Source organism: Branchiostoma floridae, chromosome 4, assembly GCF_000003815.2.
Source record: "Branchiostoma floridae strain S238N-H82 chromosome 4, Bfl_VNyyK, whole genome shotgun sequence".
In the NCBI taxonomy this organism is placed as follows: Eukaryota; Metazoa; Chordata; class Leptocardii; order Amphioxiformes; family Branchiostomatidae; genus Branchiostoma; species Branchiostoma floridae.
The window spans coordinates 34,196,327-34,206,679 of NC_049982.1; positions in this window are offsets into that span (position 1 = coordinate 34,196,327).

Below are 10,353 nucleotides of genomic sequence, written 5' to 3' on the forward strand. Positions count from 1 at the left end.
AAAAAAGAAGGAAACAGCCACCGAAACCGGCGAGACGGCACGCATGCACAAACGGAATCCACCGACAATATTATACGACAGACATATCCTTAATAGCATTCATGTGCCATTTAATGAGTCCTCTTAAACTCCCAATAAGAAAAATCAGAATTGTCGCTGTAGTAGCCGTCTTAAAAACCTGTATTTTTAGTTTGTTTCAGACTACCTTTTCTCTGTTTTCCATGTAGTTGATGGCGGCTGGTCTGACTGGAGCGCATGGTCTGACTGCAGCGTGACGTGTGGAGTCGGTAGTCAGACTCGGGACCGAAGCTGCACCAATCCGGCACCAGAGCACGGCGGGGCGGATTGTGATGGAGATACTGAGGAGACACAAGAGTGCGACTCGGGAGTTTTCTGTCCAGGTAACTCTAACTTCTATTCTTGTTCATGTATTTGTATTTCTAAGCTGTCATCTTTGATTTATTACATTATCAATGCAAAAGGCAAAGATACACAAGGCACATGCCATTTCGAATCAAATCATCAATGTATTGAAAAGGTTTCATGAAAGCTTTTAAAGCTGCGTAGAAACATTGAGATGATAGACATATCCTTAATAGCATTCATGTGCCATTTAATGAGTCCTCTTAAACTCCCAATAAGAAAAATCAGAATTGTCGCTGTAGTAGCCGTCTTAAAAACCTGTATTTTTAGTTTGTTTCAGACTACCTTTTCTCTGTTTTCCATGTAGTTGATGGCGGCTGGTCTGACTGGAGCGCATGGTCTGACTGCAGCGTGACGTGTGGAGTCGGTAGTCAGACTCGGGACCGAAGCTGCACCAATCCGGCACCAGAGCACGGCGGGGCGGATTGTGATGGAGATACTGAGGAGACACAAGAGTGCGACTCGGGAGTTTTCTGTCCAGGTAACTCTAACTTCTATTCTTGTTCATGTATTTGTATTTCTAAGCTGTCATCTTTGATTTATTACATTATCAATGCAAAAGGCAAAGATACACAAGGCACATGCCATTTCGAATCAAATCATCAATGTATTGAAAAGGTTTCATGAAAGCTTTTAAAGCTGCGTAGAAACATTGAGATGATAGACATATCCTTAATAGCATTCATGTGCCATTTAATGAGTCCTCTTAAACTCCCAATAAGAAAAATCAGAATTGTCGCTGTAGTATCCGTCTTAAAAACCTGTATTTTTAGTTTGTTTCAGACTACCTTTTCTCTGTTTTCCATGTAGTTGATGGCGGCTGGTCTGACTGGAGCGCATGGTCTGACTGCAGCGTGACGTGTGGAGTCGGTAGTCAGACTCGGGACCGAAGCTGCACCAATCCGGCACCAGAGCACGGCGGGGCGGATTGTGATGGAGATACTGAGGAGACACAAGAGTGCGACTCGGGAGTTTTCTGTCCAGGTAACTCTAACTTCTATTCTTGTTCATGTATTTGTATTTCTAAGCTGTCATCTTTGATTTATTACATTATCAATGCAAAAGGCAAAGATACACAAGGCACATGCCATTTCGAATCAAATCATCAATGTATTGAAAAGGTTTCATGAAAGCTTTTAAAGCTGCGTAGAAACATTGAGATGATAGACATATCCTTAATAGCATTCATGTGCCATTTAATGAGTCCTCTTAAACTCCCAATAAGAAAAATCAGAATTGTCGCTGTAGTAGCCGTCTTAAAAACCTGTATTTTTAGTTTGTTTCAGACTACCTTTTCTCTGTTTTCCATGTAGTTGATGGCGGCTGGTCTGACTGGAGCGCATGGTCTGACTGCAGCGTGACGTGTGGAGTCGGTAGTCAGACTCGGGACCGAAGCTGCACCAATCCGGCACCAGAGCACGGCGGGGCGGATTGTGATGGAGATACTGAGGAGACACAAGAGTGCGACTCGGGAGTTTTCTGTCCAGGTAACTCTAACTTCTATTCTTGTTCATGTATTTGTATTTCTAAGCTGTCATCTTTGATTTATTACATTATCAATGCAAAAGGCAAAGATACACAAGGCACATGCCATTTCGAATCAAATCATCAATGTATTGAAAAGGTTTCATGAAAGCTTTTAAAGCTGCGTAGAAACATTGAGATGATAGACATATCCTTAATAGCATTCATGTGCCATTTAATGAGTCCTCTTAAACTCCCGATAAGAAAAATCAGAATTGTCGCTGTAGTAGCCGTCTTAAAAACCTGTATTTTTAGTTTGTTTCAGACTACCTTTTCTCTGTTTTCCATGTAGTTGATGGCGGCTGGTCTGACTGGAGCGCATGGTCTGACTGCAGCGTGACGTGTGGAGTCGGTAGTCAGACTCGGGACCGAAGCTGCACCAATCCGGCACCAGAGCACGGCGGGGCGGATTGTGATGGAGATACTGAGGAGACACAAGAGTGCGACTCGGGAGTTTTCTGTCCAGGTAACTCTAACTTCTATTCTTGTTCATGTATTTGTATTTCTAAGCTGTCATCTTTGATTTATTACATTATCAATGCAAAAGGCAAAGATACACAAGGCACATGCCATTTCGAATCAAATCATCAATGTATTGAAAAGGTTACATGAAAGCTTTTAAAGCTGCGTAGAAACATTGAGATGATAGACATATCCTTAATAGCATTCATGTGCCATTTAATGAGTCCTCTTAAACTCCCGATAAGAAAAATCAGAATTGTCGCTGTAGTAGCCGTCTTAAAAACCTGTATTTTTAGTTTGTTTCAGACTACCTTTTCTCTGTTTTCCATGTAGTTGATGGCGGCTGGTCTGACTGGAGCGCATGGTCTGACTGCAGCGTGACGTGTGGAGTCGGTAGTCAGACTCGGGACCGAAGCTGCACCAATCCGGCACCAGAGCACGGCGGGGCGGATTGTGATGGAGATACTGAGGAGACACAAGAGTGCGACTCGGGAGTTTTCTGTCCAGGTAACTCTAACTTCTATTCTTGTTCATGTATTTGTATTTCTAAGCTGTCATCTTTGATTTATTACATTATCAATGCAAAAGGCAAAGATACACAAGGCACATGCCATTTCGAATCAAATCATCAATGTATTGAAAAGGTTTCATGAAAGCTTTTAAAGCTGCGTAGAAACATTGAGATGATAGACATATCCTTAATAGCATTCATGTGCCATTTAATGAGTCCTCTTAAACTCCCAATAAGAAAAATCAGAATTGTTGCTGTAGTAGCCGTCTTAAAAAGCTGTATTTTTAGTTTGTTTCAGACTACCTTTTCTCTGTTTTCCATGTAGTTGATGGCGGCTGGTCTGACTGGAGCGCATGGTCTGACTGCAGCGTGACGTGTGGAGTCGGTAGTCAGACTCGGGACCGAAGCTGCACCAATCCGGCACCAGAGCACGGCGGGGCGGATTGTGATGGAGATACTGAGGAGACACAAGAGTGCGACTCGGGAGTTTTCTGTCCAGGTAACTCTAACTTCTATTCTTGTTCATGTATTTGTATTTCTAAGCTGTCATCTTTGATTTATTACATTATCAATGCAAAAGGCAAAGATACACAAGGCACATGCCATTTCGAATCAAATCATCAATGTATTGAAAAGGTTTCATGAAAGCTTTTAAAGCTGCGTAGAAACATTGAGATGATAGACATATCCTTAATAGCATTCATGTGCCATTTAATGAGTCCTCTTAAACTCCCAATAAGAAAAATCAGAGTTGTCGCTGTAGTAGCCGTCTTAAAAACCTGTATTTTTAGTTTGTTTCAGACTACCTTTTCTCTGTTTTCCATGTAGTTGATGGCGGCTGGTCTGACTGGAGCGCATGGTCTGACTGCAGCGTGACGTGTGGAGTCGGTAGTCAGACTCGGGACCGAAGCTGCACCAATCCGGCACCAGATCACGGCGGGGCGGATTGTGATGGAGATACTGAGGAGACACAAGAGTGCGACTCGGGAGTTTTCTGTCCAGGTAACTCTAACTTCTATTCTTGTTCATGTATTTGTATTTCTAAGCTGTCATCTTTGATTTATTACATTATCAATGCAAAAGGCAAAGATACACAAGGCACATGCCATTTCGAATCAAATCATCAATGTATTGAAAAGGTTTCATGAAAGCTTTTAAAGCTGCGTAGAAACATTGAGATGATAGACATATCCTTAATAGCATTCATGTGCCATTTAATGAGTCCTCTTAAACTCCCAATAAGAAAAATCAGAATTGTCGCTGTAGTAGCCGTCTTAAAAACCTGTATTTTTAGTTTGTTTCAGACTACCTTTTCTCTGTTTTCCATGTAGTTGATGGCGGCTGGTCTGACTGGAGCGCATGGTCTGACTGCAGCGTGACGTGTGGAGTCGGTAGTCAGACTCGGGACCGAAGCTGCACCAATCCGGCACCAGAGCACGGCGGGGCGGATTGTGATGGAGATACTGAGGAGACACAAGAGTGCGACTCGGGAGTTTTCTGTCCAGGTAACTCTAACTTCTATTCTTGTTCATGTATTTGTATTTCTAAGCTGTCATCTTTGATTTATTACATTATCAATGCAAAAGGCAAAGATACACAAGGCACATGCCATTTCGAATCAAATCATCAATGTATTGAAAAGGTTTCATGAAAGCTTTTAAAGCTGCGTAGAAACATTGAGATGATAGACATATCCTTAATAGCATTCATGTGCCATTTAATGAGTCCTCTTAAACTCCCAATAAGAAAAATCAGAGTTGTCGCTGTAGTAGCCGTCTTAAAAACCTGTATTTTTAGTTTGTTTCAGACTACCTTTTCTCTGTTTTCCATGTAGTTGATGGCGGCTGGTCTGACTGGAGCGCATGGTCTGACTGCAGCGTGACGTGTGGAGTCGGTAGTCAGACTCGGGACCGAAGCTGCACCAATCCGGCACCAGAGCACGGCGGGGCGGATTGTGATGGAGATACTGAGGAGACACAAGAGTGCGACTCGGGAGTTTTCTGTCCAGGTAACTCTAACTTCTATTCTTGTTCATGTATTTGTATTTCTAAGCTGTCATCTTTGATTTATTACATTATCAATGCAAAAGGCAAAGATACACAAGGCACATGCCATTTCGAATCAAATCATCAATGTATTGAAAAGGTTTCATGAAAGCTTTTAAAGCTGCGTAGAAACATTGAGATGATAGACATATCCTTAATAGCATTCATGTGCCATTTAATGAGTCCTCTTAAACTCCCAATAAGAAAAATCAGAATTGTCGCTGTAGTAGCCGTCTTAAAAACCTGTATTTTTAGTTTGTTTCAGACTACCTTTTCTCTGTTTTCCATGTAGTTGATGGCGGCTGGTCTGACTGGAGCGCATGGTCTGACTGCAGCGTGACGTGTGGAGTCGGTAGTCAGACTCGGGACCGAAGCTGCACCAATCCGGCACCAGAGCACGGCGGGGCGGATTGTGATGGAGATACTGAGGAGACACAAGAGTGCGACTCGGGAGTTTTCTGTCCAGGTAACTCTAACTTCTATTCTTGTTCATGTATTTGTATTTCTAAGCTGTCATCTTTGATTTATTACATTATCAATGCAAAAGGCAAAGATACACAAGGCACATGCCATTTCGAATCAAATCATCAATGTATTGAAAAGGTTTCATGAAAGCTTTTAAAGCTGCGTAGAAACATTGAGATGATAGACATATCCTTAATAGCATTCATGTGCCATTTAATGAGTCCTCTTAAACTCCCAATAAGAAAAATCAGAGTTGTCGCTGTAGTAGCCGTCTTAAAAACCTGTATTTTTAGTTTGTTTCAGACTACCTTTTCTCTGTTTTCCATGTAGTTGATGGCGGCTGGTCTGACTGGAGCGCATGGTCTGACTGCAGCGTGACGTGTGGAGTCGGTAGTCAGACTCGGGACCGAAGCTGCACCAATCCGGCACCAGATCACGGCGGGGCGGATTGTGATGGAGATACTGAGGAGACACAAGAGTGCGACTCGGGAGTTTTCTGTCCAGGTAACTCTAACTTCTATTCTTGTTCATGTATTTGTATTTCTAAGCTGTCATCTTTGATTTATTACAATATCAATGCAAAAGGCAAAGATACACAAGGCACATGCCATTTCGAATCAAATCATCAATGTATTGAAAAGGTTTCATGAAAGCTTTAAAAGCTGCGTAGAAACATTGAGATGATAGACATATCCTTAATAGCATTCATGTGCCATTTAATGAGTCCTCTTAAACTCCCGATAAGAAAAATCAGAATTGTCGCTGTAGTAGCCGTCTTAAAAACCTGTATTTTTAGTTTGTTTCAGACTACCTTTTCTCTGTTTTCCATGTAGTTGATGGCGGCTGGTCTGACTGGAGCGCATGGTCTGACTGCAGCGTGACGTGTGGAGTCGGTAGTCAGACTCGGGACCGAAGCTGCACCAATCCGGCACCAGAGCACGGCGGGGCGGATTGTGATGGAGATACTGAGGAGACACAAGAGTGCGACTCGGGAGTTTTCTGTCCAGGTAACTCTAACTTCTATTCTTGTTCATGTATTTGTATTTCTAAGCTGTCATCTTTGATTTATTACATTATCAATGCAAAAGGCAAAGATACACAAGGCACATGCCATTTCGAATCAAATCATCAATGTATTGAAAAGGTTTCATGAAAGCTTTTAAAGCTGCGTAGAAACATTGAGATGATAGACATATCCTTAATAGCATTCATGTGCCATTTAATGAGTCCTCTTAAACTCCCGATAAGAAAAATCAGAATTGTCGCTGTAGTAGCCGTCTTAAAAACCTGTATTTTTAGTTTGTTTCAGACTACCTTTTCTCTGTTTTCCATGTAGTTGATGGCGGCTGGTCTGACTGGAGCGCATGGTCTGACTGCAGCGTGACGTGTGGAGTCGGTAGTCAGACTCGGGACCGAAGCTGCACCAATCCGGCACCAGAGCACGGCGGGGCGGATTGTGATGGAGATACTGAGGAGACACAAGAGTGCGACTCGGGAGTTTTCTGTCCAGGTAACTCTAACTTCTAGTCTTGTTCATGTATTTGTATTTCTAAGCTGTCATCTTTGATTTATTACTTTATCAATGCAAAAGGCAAAGATACACAAGGCACATGCCATTTCGAATCAAATCATCAATGTATTGAAAAGTATTCATGAAAGCTTTTAAAGCTGCGTAGAAACATTGAGATGATAGACATATCCTTAATAGCATTCATGTGCCATTTAATGAGTCCTCTTAAACTCCCAATAAGAAAAATCAGAATTGTCGCTGTAGTAGCCGTCTTAAAAACCTGTATTTTTAGTTTGTTTCAGACTACCTTTTCTCTGTTTTCCATGTAGTTGATGGCGGCTGGTCTGACTGGAGCGCATGGTCTGACTGCAGCGTGACGTGTGGAGTCGGTAGTCAGACTCGGGACCGAAGCTGCACCAATCCGGCACCAGAGCACGGCGGGGCGGATTGTGATGGAGATACTGAGGAGACACAAGAGTGCGACTCGGGAGTTTTCTGTCCAGGTAACTCTAACTTCTATTCTTGTTCATGTATTTGTATTTCTAAGCTGTCATCTTTGATTTATTACATTATCAATGCAAAAGGCAAAGATACACAAGGCACATGCCATTTCGAATCAAATCATCAATGTATTGAAAAGGTTTCATGAAAGCTTTTAAAGCTGCGTAGAAACATTGAGATGATAGACATATCCTTAATAGCATTCATGTGCCATTTAATGAGTCCTCTTAAACTCCCGATAAGAAAAATCAGAATTGTCGCTGTAGTAGCCGTCTTAAAAACCTGTATTTTTAGTTTGTTTCAGACTACCTTTTCTCTGTTTTCCATGTAGTTGATGGCGGCTGGTCTGACTGGAGCGCATGGTCTGACTGCAGCGTGACGTGTGGAGTCGGTAGTCAGACTCGGGACCGAAGCTGCACCAATCCGGCACCAGAGCACGGCGGGGCGGATTGTGATGGAGATACTGAGGAGACACAAGAGTGCGACTCGGGAGTTTTCTGTCCAGGTAACTCTAACTTCTATTCTTGTTCATGTATTTGTATTTCTAAGCTGTCATCTTTGATTTATTACATTATCAATGCAAAAGGCAAAGATACACAAGGCACATGCCATTTCGAATCAAATCATCAATGTATTGAAAAGGTTTCATGAAAGCTTTTAAAGCTGCGTAGAAACATTGAGATGATAGACATATCCTTAATAGCATTCATGTGCCATTTAATGAGTCCTCTTAAACTCCCAATAAGAAAAATCAGAATTGTCGCTGTAGTATCCGTCTTAAAAACCTGTATTTTTAGTTTGTTTCAGACTACCTTTTCTCTGTTTTCCATGTAGTTGATGGCGGCTGGTCTGACTGGAGCGCATGGTCTGACTGCAGCGTGACGTGTGGAGTCGGTAGTCAGACTCGGGACCGAAGCTGCACCAATCCGGCACCAGAGCACGGCGGGGCGGATTGTGATGGAGATACTGAGGAGACACAAGAGTGCGACTCGGGAGTTTTCTGTCCAGGTAACTCTAACTTCTATTCTTGTTCATGTATTTGTATTTCTAAGCTGTCATCTTTGATTTATTACATTATCAATGCAAAAGGCAAAGATACACAAGGCACATGCCATTTCGAATCAAATCATCAATGTATTGAAAAGGTTTCATGAAAGCTTTTAAAGCTGCGTAGAAACATTGAGATGATAGACATATCCTTAATAGCATTCATGTGCCATTTAATGAGTCCTCTTAAACTCCCAATAAGAAAAATCAGAATTGTTGCTGTAGTAGCCGTCTTAAAAAGCTGTATTTTTAGTTTGTTTCAGACTACCTTTTCTCTGTTTTCCATGTAGTTGATGGCGGCTGGTCTGACTGGAGCGCATGGTCTGACTGCAGCGTGACGTGTGGAGTCGGTAGTCAGACTCGGGACCGAAGCTGCACCAATCCGGCACCAGAGCACGGCGGGGCGGATTGTGATGGAGATACTGAGGAGACACAAGAGTGCGACTCGGGAGTTTTCTGTCCAGGTAACTCTAACTTCTATTCTTGTTCATGTATTTGTATTTCTAAGCTGTCATCTTTGATTTATTACATTATCAATGCAAAAGGCAAAGATACACAAGGCACATGCCATTTCGAATCAAATCATCAATGTATTGAAAAGGTTTCATGAAAGCTTTTAAAGCTGCGTAGAAACATTGAGATGATAGACATATCCTTAATAGCATTCATGTGCCATTTAATGAGTCCTCTTAAACTCCCAATAAGAAAAATCAGAGTTGTCGCTGTAGTAGCCGTCTTAAAAACCTGTATTTTTAGTTTGTTTCAGACTACCTTTTCTCTGTTTTCCAAGTAGTTGATGGCGGCTGGTCTGACTGGAGCGCATGGTCTGACTGCAGCGTGACGTGTGGAGTCGGTAGTCAGACTCGGGACCGAAGCTGCACCAATCCGGCACCAGAGCACGGCGGGGCGGATTGTGATGGAGATACTGAGGAGACACAAGAGTGCGACTCGGGAGTTTTCTGTCCAGGTAACTCTAACTTCTAGTCTTGTTCAAGGATTTGTATTTCTAAGCTGTCATCTTTGATTTATTACATTATCAATGCAAAAGGCAAAGATACACAAGGCACATGCCATTTCGAATCAAATCATCAATGTATTGAAAAGGTTTCATGAAAGCTTTTAAAGCTGCGTAGAAACATTGAGATGATAGACATATCCTTAATAGCATTCATGTGCCATTTAATGAGTCCTCTTAAACTCCCAATAAGAAAAATCAGAATTGTCGCTGTAGTTAGCCGTCTTAAAAACCTGTATTTTTAGTTTGTTTCAGACTACCTTTTCTCTGTTTTCCATGTAGTTGATGGCGGCTGGTCTGACTGGAGCGCATGGTCTGACTGCAGCGTGACGTGTGGAGTCGGTAGTCAGACTCGGGACCGAAGCTGCACCAATCCGGCACCAGAGCACGGCGGGGCGGAGTGTGATGGAGATACTGAGGAGACACAAGAGTGCGACTCGGGAGTTTTCTGTCCAGGTAACTCTAACTTCTATTCTTGTTCATGTATTTGTATTTCTAAGCTGTCATCTTTGATTTAAGACATTATGAAAGGAAAAGGCAAAGATACATAAGGCTCATGCCATTTCGAATTAAATAATCAATGTATTGAATAGTGTTCATGAAAGGTTTTAAATCTGCATAACAACATTGAGATGATAGACATATTATTATTAGCCTTCCTGTGTCATTTAATGAGACCTCTTTAACTCCCAATAAGAAAAATCAGAATTGTCGCTGTAGTAGCCGTCTTAAAAACCTGTATTTTTAGTTTGTTTCAGACTACCTTTTCTCTGTTTTCCATGTAGTTGATGGCGGCTGGTCTGACTGGAGCGCATGGTCTGACTGTCCTTAGGAAATTGCACCTGCAAAG